The sequence below is a fragment of the Schistocerca gregaria genome, chromosome 5, assembly GCF_023897955.1.
Source record: "Schistocerca gregaria isolate iqSchGreg1 chromosome 5, iqSchGreg1.2, whole genome shotgun sequence".
In the NCBI taxonomy this organism is placed as follows: domain Eukaryota; kingdom Metazoa; phylum Arthropoda; class Insecta; order Orthoptera; family Acrididae; genus Schistocerca; species Schistocerca gregaria.
The window spans coordinates 33,766,030-33,778,657 of record NC_064924.1 but is presented as its reverse complement, the minus strand read 5'-3'; positions in this window follow the sequence as shown (position 1 = coordinate 33,778,657).

The window sequence follows — 12,628 nt, the reverse complement described above, 5'->3', positions numbered from 1 at the left end:
CTATATTACCCCTAGTGAGATAAGACTCTACATCCTTACATTTGTCCTCTAGCCATCCCTGCTTAGCCATTTTGCACTTCCTGTCGATCTCATTTTTGAGACATTCGTATTCCTTTTTGCCTGCTTCATTTACTACATTTTTATATTTTCTCCTTACATAAATTAAATTCAATATTTCTTCTGTTACCCACGGATTTCTATTAGCCCTCGTCTTTTTACCTACTTTATCTTCTGCTGCCTTCACTACTTCATCCCTCAGAGCTACCTATTCTTCTTCTACTGTATTTCTTTCCTCCATTCCTGTCAATTGTTCCCTTATGCTCTCTCTGAAACTCTCTACAACATCTGGTTCTTTCAGTTTCTCCAGGTCCCATTTCCTTAAATTAGCACCTTTTTGTAGTTTCTTCAGTTTTAATCTACAGTTCATAACCAATAGATTGTGGTCAGAGTCCACATCTGCCCCTGGAAATGTCTTACAATTTAAAACCTGATTCCTAAATCTTTGTCTTACCATTATATAATCTATCTGATACCTTTCAGTATCTCCAGGATTCTTCCATGTATAGAATCTTTTTTAATGATTCTTGAACCAAGTATTAGCTATGATTAAGTTATGCTCTGTGCAAAATTCTACCAGACGGCTTCCTCTTTCATTTCTTCCCCCCAATCCATATTCACCTACTATGTTTCCTTCTCTCCCTTTTCCTACTGACGAATTCCAGTCACCCATGACTATTAAATTTTCGTCTCCCTTCACTACCTGAATAATTTCTTTTATTTCATCATACATTTCCTTAATTTCTTCATCATCTGCACAGCTAGTTGGCATATAAACTTGTACTACTGTAGTAGGCGTGGGCTTTGTGTCTATCTTCGCCACAATAATACGTTCACTATGCTGTTTGTAGTAGCTTACCCTCACTCATATTTTCCTATTCATTATTAAACCTACTCCTGCTTTACCCCTATTTGATTTTGTATTTATAACCTTGTATTCACCTGACCAAAAGTCTTGTTCCTCCTGCCACCGAACTTAGCTAATTCCCACTATATCTAACTTTAACCTATCCATTTCCCTTTTTAAACTTTCTAACCTACCTGCCCGATTAAGGGATCTGACATTCCACGCTCCGATCCGTAGAACACCAGTTTTCTTTCTCCTGATAACGACGTTTTCTTGAGTAGTCCTCGCCCGGAGGTCCGAATGGGGGACTATTTTACCTCCGGAATATTTTACCCAAGAGGACACCATCATCATTTAATCATACAGTAAAGCTGCAAGCCCTCAGGAAAAATTACGTCTGTAGTTTCCCCTTGCTTTCAGCCGTTCGCAGTACCAGCACAGCAAGGCCGTTTTGGTTAATGTTACAAGGCCAGATCAGTCAATCATCCAGACTGTAGCCCCTGCAACTACTGAAAAGGATGCTGCCCCTTTTGAGGAACCACATGTTTGTCTGGCCTCTCAACAGATACCCCATGTTTTGTGGTTGCTCCTATGGTACGGCTACCAGTATCGCTGTGGCACGCAAGCCTCCCCACCAACGGCAAGGTCCATGGTTCATGGGGGAGTAACCCGTCCAAATCCAGCATCTTTCACATGTGACGTAGCATGTGAAAGATGCTGGATTTGGACGGGTTACTCCTGTAACTGAAATATCTGATCTGAAGAGGGTTCTGAATGAACGGAAACCGGTCATATGAATAAAAAAAATTGCAATCAAGACGGATTTTAAGTAACATTATAAAATCAGTTATTGGTGTTATACCATAATACATTATGTATGTTTTTTCAACGTTATTCAAGAGTTGTAACACTTTCTTCCCAGCGATTTGTACTGGAAAGAGAAATCCCCAGTTGTCGGGCTGGCAACTGTGATACAGTCTTCCCACGGGGATGTGGTTTTCTGGACCACAGGGATGTGGCTGTAGAGAGAGTGGAGAGCGGCACGTGGGTCCGCGAGGTCAGACTTCCGAACTCCAGGACGCTGGTCTACAGGGGCGGCCTCCGACCTGTTTGCTATTTGAGTGACTGCCGCCATTTCGCAGCGGCACAGTCCTTGTACCTCTCAACAACTTGAAACTTGTGTGCCCTTTAACTTCAAAATTGGATTGCATTTGTATTAATTCAGGGTTGGATTTAGTATTCAGCAGTTCCTTTTAATTAAATCTGTAAGTTGGAACGCCAGTTGCACATCCACTAACAGTCTTACTTATTCCTAGTTTCAATACGTGCTCATCTGGAGATAGCTTGGGTCGGAAATTGAACAAAAGCTAGCGGTTTGAAGTGCAGAGGGAAAAAAAAAGTGCCGAGGCAAGAGTTATGGAAGAAAATCTCTCCGATAGTTGAATCGGGTTGTATGACCACTAGCGATTTGGTTGCTGCTACGACAGGTCGTGCAAGGGTATGCTTTGTTAGTAGTGGGTATCACGCAGGCCGATACCTTTGTCGTTGCTCGGCCGTTGCCGCTGGATGCTGGTGTTGATTTGTAGGTCAGCGTCAGCATACCTTTTGCAGTTAGATTCATCATCGTCTTATGTCCGACAGGCCTTTGTCAAGAATCCTTGTTAATATTTAGTTTAACGGTGTTACACACCCAAGTTTATAAATCTGCAGTAACGTCCTGGATAGTAAATACTCTGGTTTTTAGAAAGAGGGTGATCAAATCCTTTTTCGTATTCCGATGCTAGGGCTTGTAGTATTGTATTATAAATTCACTCTACTTTCTGACTAATTGGTATATACACGACATATTTTTCTGTAATTTTTTCATAAATTTTTTATATACTTATGTGTAAGTGATCTTATTCTTGATAACATAGGCTGTCTCATATGTTTTTGCCACTCTTCAGTTTTTCCTTTTCTTTACATTTTACAAAGAATCGAAAGTTAATATATATATAATTTTTTGTATATATTTTATTGACCAATAATGTATGTCACCTGCTTCACTATTTGTCATAGATACCTGTTAATTCCTTCCCTGATCACAGATACCTGTTAATTCCGTACCTTACACTGTCATTGTTTTATTCTTAGTCTTCTAGTACTATATTTATATTTTAACTATATTTTTGTTTATAAGACTGGCATGTAAAATAAGACATAGCAATGCCGGTTAATATTGTGACATGCAAAATTTGCGGTATGTACAGGAGCGTTATAGGCAGTATCTGAAGAATACGCACAAGTACTGTCCCCTCTCGATTACTTTCTTTCAGTTGTCATCTGCAAGAACTAATTATTATCTATCCAATAATCTACAAAAATGGATGTCTCTTGTTACACGCAGAAATTATATCGCGCAGCATCTACTACAACATATCTGTTAACGATTTTTGCACCTTCCTTGATGGAATGCGGGCTGGTAGAGCGTCTATCGTTTCAATAACAACATGCTGCTGTTCGTGGTACGTCGTCTGATGTGACAGTGTTTGCCTATAGATATTACAACAGCTTCGTTGGAAAGTAGCCTGCTGCCACATCTTTGAAATGGCGTCTGTACTTACAATGGCAACCATAAGCTTCTACATAGTTCTTCAACAGGCCCGGAGAGGGCAACCCTTTTACTGACGAAACGATTTTTATTTATCTCATTTATTTAATATTTTTATATATTTTATCTGACAATAGCTGACCAACCAGCTATCTCCCATGTATTTATATTTTTCAATCTTTCATTGTTCTTTTAGTTACGAAATTCTATGTTGTTATTTGCCTTTTAACCCACTGGCTAGCGATGGCATCATTCTGTCAAAAGTGGGCGGAGCCTCGAGTATACAGGGTGTTACAAAAAGGTATGGAAAAACTTTCAGCAAACATTCCTCACACACAAATAAAGAAATGATGTTATGTGGACGTGTGTCAGGAACCGCTTAATTTCCATGTTAGAGCTCATTTTAGTTTCGTCAGTATGTACTGTACTTCCTCGATTCACCGCCAGTTGGCCCAATTGAAGGAAGGTAATGTTAACTTCGGTGCTTGTGTTGAGATGCCACTCATTGGTCTACAGTACCAGCATTAAGCACATCAGTACGTAGCATCAACAGGTTAGTGTTCATCACGAACGTGGTTTTGCAGTCACTGCAAAGTTTACAAATGCGGTGTTGGCGGATGCCCATTTGATGTATGGATTAGCACGGGGCAATAGCCGTGGCGCGGTACGTTTGTATCGAGACAGATTTCCAGAACGAAGGTGTCCCGACAGGAAGACGTTGGAAGCAATTCACCGGCGTCTTAGGGAGCACGGAACATTCCAGCCTATGACTCGCGACTGGGGACACCTGCAATGGACGACGAGGACACCTGCAATGGACGAGGCAATTCTTCGTGTAGTTGACGATAACCCTGATGTCAGCGTCAGAGAAGTTGCTGCTGTACAAGGTAACGTGGACCACTTAACATTCCCTTCCTTCAATTGGGCCAACTGGCGGTGAATCGAGGAAGTACAGTACATACTGACGAAACTGAAATGAGCTCTAACACGGAAAGTAAGCGTTTCCGGACACATGTCCACATAACATCTTTTCTTTATTTGTGGGTGACGAATGTTTCCTGAAAGTTTGGCCGTACCTTTTTGTAACACCCTGTATAAGTAAGACGTGCACTGCTGTATCTAGCAGCGATTTACCACCAGAAGGAAGCTCCTGCTTATACTGCATTTTGGTAGTTTATCGTTTTATAATTTTGTAGTTTTATGTAATTTTATTTAATGTATATAGTCGTCTGATTAGACTTTGTATTTGATTTGTAGGTCTGAAGATGACCACAGTCGTGATCGAAACCGGTCACCAGAATAAATAAATTTGTGATCAAGACTGATTTTAATAGTAACTATTAGTAATAACATTGACCACTGTCTGCTCCCACGATATATTCAAAAGCGATCCGTTAGCATCGTTCACGCCTTACTTCAGACAGCTTCGTCCTTTTGCTATTGCATGAGTTGCACTACATTTATCACTCCATTGTTTGTAGCGACCTTCCTTAGGCTTGTAGAAATACAAAGGAAGTAAACCTATTGTTCACTGTATTTTCTTGTTCGCTAATCATTTCTGCTGCTGTCCAGCTTTGCTACGACTACAGTTTCTGCAACACTCTGTAGCGTCCCTCTAAGTACCGTCGTGTGTGATGTCGTACACAATAGATACCAACGAGTGGAGCATGCATTACTGACCTTTGCTAAGAAGACATGTAGATGAGTAGAGATAACATACGTTTCGCACAGGAATGAAGACCGCAAGTCATTCCTTCTATGCTGCAGTATTTCGCAAAGAACCTCCAGAATAGGGGTGTGATTCAGGGTGGAATAAATGCCGGAACTGAAAGAAAATGGCAAGACATAAGAAGCGCAGAAAAAGTCTTGCGTAATGCTGCTAATGATGACAGTTGTTGGTTATTTCCAAAATCACGGCATAACAGCAAAGGCTTATTTCTGAGACATAATTAGACGTTAAATGAACTCTGGGAGAAAATGAAACTGATTACAGTTTACGAGGCACAGAATCGTTAGCTAACGGGGACGGTTCACGGCAGGCTGCGTGGCCTATTAAATTTAATGCGCAGCGTTTTGCAAGTTGGCCCCCTGACGGCCCGCGGCGGCGCTGCCTCCTGGAGGCATCTTGCGCAGACCGCTCATTAGGGGCAAGACGGCCCGCCATTAATCAGCGTGCAGCTGGGGGACGGGGAAGCAGCGGCGCCTGCTCTGTTGTTGTGATGGTCGCCGGCGGCGGCGGCAGTTAACGCTTGTAAATTAGCCTGACCAGAGGGGCACTAAATCAGCGTCGCCGCGAATCCTGGCCGCCGCCCGCTTTCATTAGGGCGGCTCCCGAGTGAGGCGGCGGGTGCGCCATCGCTCCTGGGTCCTTCCCCACGCAAAGCTGCCCATTCGTAGGCTGACGAGTCGGGCAACCCATCCACCGAGCGTCTGACAGCGGGTGGACGCACTGTGTCTGGTGGGCCATACCTGCTCCCACTCACGTGGCAGCTTTCACCATGCCAAGGGAGAAAACCGAAGTCTGACGTCCCCGGTAGTTGGCTCGGCTAACAGGCAGTGGCGCACACGCGGAGCCAATGCACTGGGCCCGGGAACCGGTCGCTATAAAATCTTACACCACAAAGGCGAGCTTGTGGGGGAGACCTGCTCACCAGGGGGCACTGGCTGTCCGGTCGGCCTGTGAATGGCCACTTGGAGTCAGCAGCCAGGCGCAGCTGGTTCTGCTGCTGGGCAGACCACTTCCACAGTCGCGCTTGTCACTACAGATCACTTTTTCATGAGGTACTAAAACGCCTCATCCCTGACTACGTTCAGGGAAAAACACCAGCGGCCTCCCCCGAGCATATCCCACACATGGTGAAAGTATCTTAGAGTTTTCGGAAGACTACTTTATGAAAACTGCAAGGTGCACACAACATGCCCACATATCAGCAGCTGGAGCGTTTCTACATATTTCAATTCATAATATGTGCCACGCTGTAGCTGCAGAGCACCACTAAGAAGCAGCCATATCTGAACATGTAGACAGTTCATCCACTCCTTAAAGTCGCAACAAAGCAGTTTACACCGAAAGATGGACAACTCAAAGGGGGCAGCTGTCGTTGCACAATTCTGGGCAACAACTGTAACAATTTCAATGATGAATTTCACACACTTTCTTCTCCATCTATACTGACATTTCCTGTGCTGCAGTGTCAATATTGGGCACCTGTAATATGAGCTCAAGCTTGCAGAAATTCACACTGTTGTAACGGCGACCGGAACAGTCGCGGGGTAGTAGTGACGGAAAACGCGGCGAGATACGCGGAACGGCCCGCGAACAACAACACAATGGGAGACGACGAACACGACCAATGAACGACCTTACGACAACAACAAGAACGAAACAACAGAGTCAAGAAAACCTAACTAGAGAACACAGTGTCTAAGGCGAGGCGACATGTCCTGAGACGTACACAAGGTTACACTCGCAGGCTGAGCGCGAGGCAGGCGCTTAATTACTCTAGCGGGGGCGCCGCTATTGGCCGCTGGGACGACGTGTTCCAGTGTGGCGCCCCCACTCTAAATGCGGGCCAGGAGGCGCGCGCCGCCACAGCTAACGGAGCGATGGTGCAGAGACCTCTAGGGGTCTTCGACGTCCATCACGTCTGGCGGGGATTCAAATTCCGCGGCGCGCGGTACCAGACTCTCTCCACTGACTTTTGAGGCATCATCTTCAGAAATCCTGGAAGTGGTCACGAATATTTCTTTGCATTCCTCGAAAATATAATCTCACCATGCAACTACTGCATTGTCCTATGATTTTCCTGTACAGATAATAATTTGAAAATGTTGAGATGTGTCTGATAACCCAACCATACAAATTATTAATGAGTAAACTTCTATACTAGAAGGCAATCAACTTCAGGAGTTGTTGACCCTAAAGGCCCCAGTAGTGATGGGAACAACCAAAGGGAAACAGTCGATTCATTCGGCTGTTGAAAAACAATCTACTCATTTGGTTGTAGTCATACATATCAGTTGAATTATTTATTTATTCTTTTGAATGAAACTAATCTATGGGAGCAACCAAATCAAAACAACCGATTCATTTGGTTTCACTAGTCATTCATTCTGCTCAGACTATTCATTCATTGTTCAAAAATGGCTCTGAGCACTATGCGATTTAAATTCTGATGTCATCAGTCGCCTAGAACTTTTAACTAATTGAACCTAACTAACCTAAGGACATCACACACATCCATACCCGAGGCAGGATTCGAACCTGCGACCGTGGCAGTTACTCGGTTCCAGACTGCAGCGCCTAGAATCGCACAGCCACTCCGGCCCTCTACTCGTTCATTCTTTTGACATTCATTTGTCTGGCGAGTGTGGGCAGTTACAGTGTATTTACAGTGTATACGAGCGTGTGGAAAATACACGGTGTTCCAAAGTTGTGCTTATAACTTTGATCACATATATCAGAAATGGGGATAGTTAGAAAACTGCAGTTTGTGGAATAGTGTTCATATACAACTAAGGTTCTAGGAATCGGTTAACAGAGTTGATTGTGTTAAGGCGACCATATTTTCCACAGTCAAATTCTGGACGAATTAAAAATTTTTGATATTACAAAAAAAAATCTGAACTGAACATAATAAATGCAAAGTAGCATTTTTAATTTGTTACAAAAAGTATTTTTACTTTTATCGTCTAAGGTGAAGGAATGCGAGCAGGCATATAGTATTTATCAGTGCACAAACTTTTCTTCGGCATGTCTGTATTCTTCAACAGTTTTATGAAAATATTCAATTCAACTCTTATAACAATTTACTCCAATCAGTAACATTGCATTCGTAGTTTCTAGAACATACTATATTTTGTCACTGCTGGATACGTTACTCATCTGTGAAAATAGCCTTTCAGCAAGAGCATACCAATATAGGAGAAATGGACATACAGTTTGGGGTATATTGTTTCATAATTGTTAAATCTGTGACAAATAGGTGTCCCGAATTACTTTTGAAGAAACTCACGACAGAAGTAGGGCAATCTTGGTGGTCAGGGATAGTAAACTGCCATCTCCAACAAACAGACTATCTAAGTGATATTCCAGTTCCAAGTTCGGCTTAGGGTGTCTTCATGCTCTGATGTAAGTTCAAGTTCGTGCATGTCCCACCTGAAGAAAAGCAAGTATTGGGATTCAGCAGGACTAAGGTGTAAAATCTGGTCTATACAAAGCACTCCACACCTGCGCTAGCTGATGGTGGGTGGTCGGTCAATAGCAAACACGGGAAAATAAGAAAAAAAACTACTTCAGGTTTGTGTGAAAACATTATTCTGCAAACCGAACCTTTCTACCTACTCCCATTCCGAAAATAAACACGATCAAAGTTGTAAAAACAATTGAGGAGTGTAAGAGTGTTTGCCACTGCGTATTTATTAGACTAAAACGTGAGAACTATCTAGCGTTACATCCTCCTTTAATGAATTTTAAATGAGGTTTATTGCAGTCTACTGCCAAACACACAAATTTCCACAGCGATGGACCAATGACCTCGGCAGTTTGGTCCCATTGTAACTTGACACCATTTAGCATCTACACACATAGAAATAGGCCCAGGTTAACCCCAAAGAGTTGTCTAAATATCCCTGCAGCATGAATCTTTATACCCTTCAAATTAGGACCAATTCAGCGAAATCTCGAAGTTTTGAACCCCTAGCTGGGGATCTAAAGGCGAGAGCAGTGGTTCCCTTAAGGACATACAAAGAAGAAAGAAAGTTTGCCTCGTTTTATCGACAGTTTGCATTCCGTTTTATAGGCAACGCTTGATGATGTCCACAAATGCAAAATCATTTGAATATTCAGCCATTTATTTGCGTGGATCGCAAGTAATTTGTACAGAAAACATCTCCACCTACATACGTAAGTAGTGGGATAAAGGGGAGCATTTTGTTAGTGCGGGTTGCATACAGTCAGGTGCAGATTTGATTGATTTATAACCCCTTCTCCCTCCCCTCGACATATTGTCCTGGTAAGAGGACTTATGACCTCCTGGAGATAGTCCATCCTTCTGAGAACACCCACCTGTCCCTTCCCCCTCTTCCACCACTAATCCTCTGGGAAATCCATAACATCCCCTCACCAACGCCAACACAAGCAAACTTTTGAAATCAAATTAGTTGACTGATTAATTAAATTGATAAATTAATTGCTACCTCCACGTCTGAGAAATCAGTCACCACTATCCCTCCCTAGTCTGAAGGTTGGTACAATAAGGACTCAATCTCTGTTTGAGAGGAAGAACCTCATGATACAAAACTGATGTCAATGTAAATTGTAGTGAAGATGGTATACTGTTTATTTTGTTTATTTACAAAACTCAATTTGCAGATGTAGAGTCTCTTTTTTATTTCATGGGAAAAGCTCACATCCAGCAATTACATGTTCTGATTACACTGCAATGGACCCACCCACGACTTCTATCCTGATCCTGACCTAAAACTACTTTGTGCAGTGTTAAACAATTTCTGGTAGACCATGCTATGTGTGGAATATTACTTAAACAATATATGGGGTACAAGGCAGTGTATGGAATATAGTTCAAAAATGGTTCAAATGGCTCTGAGCACTATGGGACTCAACTGCTGTGGTCATCAGTCCCCTAGAACTTAGAACTACTTAAATCTAACTAACCTAAGGACATCACACACATCCACGCCCGAGGCAGGATTCGAACCTGCGACCGTAGCAGTCGCACGGTTCCGGACTGCGCGCCTAGAACCGAGAGACCACCGCGGCCGGCAATATAGTTCATTTATTTAAAGAATTTGGCAGTAAATCGATTGCAGTGTGTTGAATATTGTTAAACAATTATTGGTAATAAGGAAATGTGTGGAATAATGTTTATTTAAACAATTTATATGATAGAAGGCAGTGTACAGAAGATTGTATATTTATTTAAACAATTTTTTGTGAAATTAGTTGCAGTATACGAAATATTGTTTATTTAAACATTTTTGGGATGCAATGCAATGTGTGGGACATTTAAATAATCTGCAATGTTTTTTCTGACTGCACAAGAAATACAGTCAACACAACTCACAACACTTAATAACGCTACTAAAAAGCTTTCAGTCACACAGCATGCATTGTCTGTTATCTGCTGGGCCACACCACATGCCATCCATTTCCCATATTCCCACATGAACAGGGTCTGTGACTGCTGTCGGCTGCCATATTGACAGGCAATTCATGTGCTGCACAGAACGGAAGTTGCACTAATCCCACAAACAAAATCTTCAGCTGGCGGCGACCCTTTGATATTTGATAGCTGTGAAGTTCCTGTCGAAATAGAAGCTCTCTCTTTCTCAAGTGGCCAAGTCATACACTCCTGGAAATGAAAAAAAGAACACATTGACACCGGTGTGTCAGACCCACCATACTTGCTCCGGACACTGCGAGACGGCTGTACAAGCAATGATCACACGCACGGCACAGCGGACACACCAGGAACCGCGGTGTTGGCTGTCGAATGGCGCTAGCTGCGCAGCATTTGTGCACCGCCGCCCTCAGTGTCAGCCAGTTTGCCGTGGCATACGGAGCTCCATCGCAGTCTTTAACACTGGCAGCATGCCGCGACAGCGTGGACGTGAACCGTATGTGCAGTTGACGGACTTTGAGCGAGGGCGTATAGTGGGCATGCGGGAGGCCGGCTGGACGTACCGCCGAATTTCTCAACACGTGGGGCGTGAGGTCTCCACAGTACATCGATGTTGTCGCCAGTGGTCGGCGGAAGGTGCACGTGCCCCTCGACCTGGAACCGGACCGCAGCGACGCACGGATGCACGCCAAGACCGTAGGATCCTACGCAGTGCCGTAGGGGACCGCACCGCCACTTCCCAGCAAATTAGGGACACTGTTGCTCCTGGGGTAGGGGCGAGGACCATTCGCAACCGTCTTCATGAAGCTGGGCTACGGTCCCGCACACCGTTAGGCCGTCTTCCGCTCACGCCCCAACATCGTGCAGCCCGCCTCCAGTGGTGTCGCGACAGGCGTGAATGGAGGGACGAATGGAGACGTGTCGCCTTCAGCGATGAGAGTCGCTTCTGCCTTGGTGCCAATGATGGTCGTATGCGTGTTTGGCGCCGTGCAGGTGAGCGCCACAATCAGGACTGCATACGACCGAGGCACACAGGGCCAACACCCGGCATTATGGTGTGGGGAGCGATCTCCTACACTAGCCGTACACCTCTGGTGATCGTCGAGGGGACACTGAATAGTGCACGGTACATTCAAACCGTCATCGAACCCATCGTTCTACCATTCGATTGGGGTCACACCAATCTGTAAACAAAGCATCGTTCACCTGGTAAACCCAAGTGTGGGTGTCTTGGAAATATTCCGACAGTGAATTCAGATTGATTAATTAATTAAGTCGTTACCTACAGGTGGGACAGTTTTACCTTGCTTCATGTTGGTGTATACAAGGATTATAATATTTGGTGGGGTTGGATCCTGCAACCATCTGGTTTCCAAACCCTGCTGAACCTCTTTTTCCTTTGCCACATATCAGTGGATACTGTCGCAGTTAGTTCATTTGGTAGGAACTCCATTATGTTGGAGGTAGCTGAAAATATCGAATTTCAGCTCAGCTGCATGCTTTGCCGTTAAACAACTAGATGACGCCTTGGTTGGTGTGTGTGTTCTCAATAGAACTACTGGAAACAATAAATTGATCAATGGGGAATTTGATGTTGCCATTGGCTTTTTAAAGCATTAAATAGCCCCTAAGTTCATTCTGTCAGCAATACAAGGATGATGAAACAGCAGGAAGAGGACAAGGAGGAGGAGAAGGAGGAGGAGGAGGAGGAGAAAGGGTGTACCACATACTGGAATAGTAACAACAATAAATACCACTGCCGCTTCTCTGCTTCAAGATAGAGTCCGCTGGGCTGTATTGAGAAGCAGTAAACCCCACACATTTAAACCTTGTTCCATTCTATTGTAGTAGTTGTCGTGGCTAGAAGGTGGACATCGCTAAAACATTTGTACATACCCGGCTGTCATGTCCTGATGTCCACATGCGATTCCCTAGTCGTGAGAGTCGCACAGCACTAGTTGCCGCAGTATACACATGTCTAAGTAATTGTAT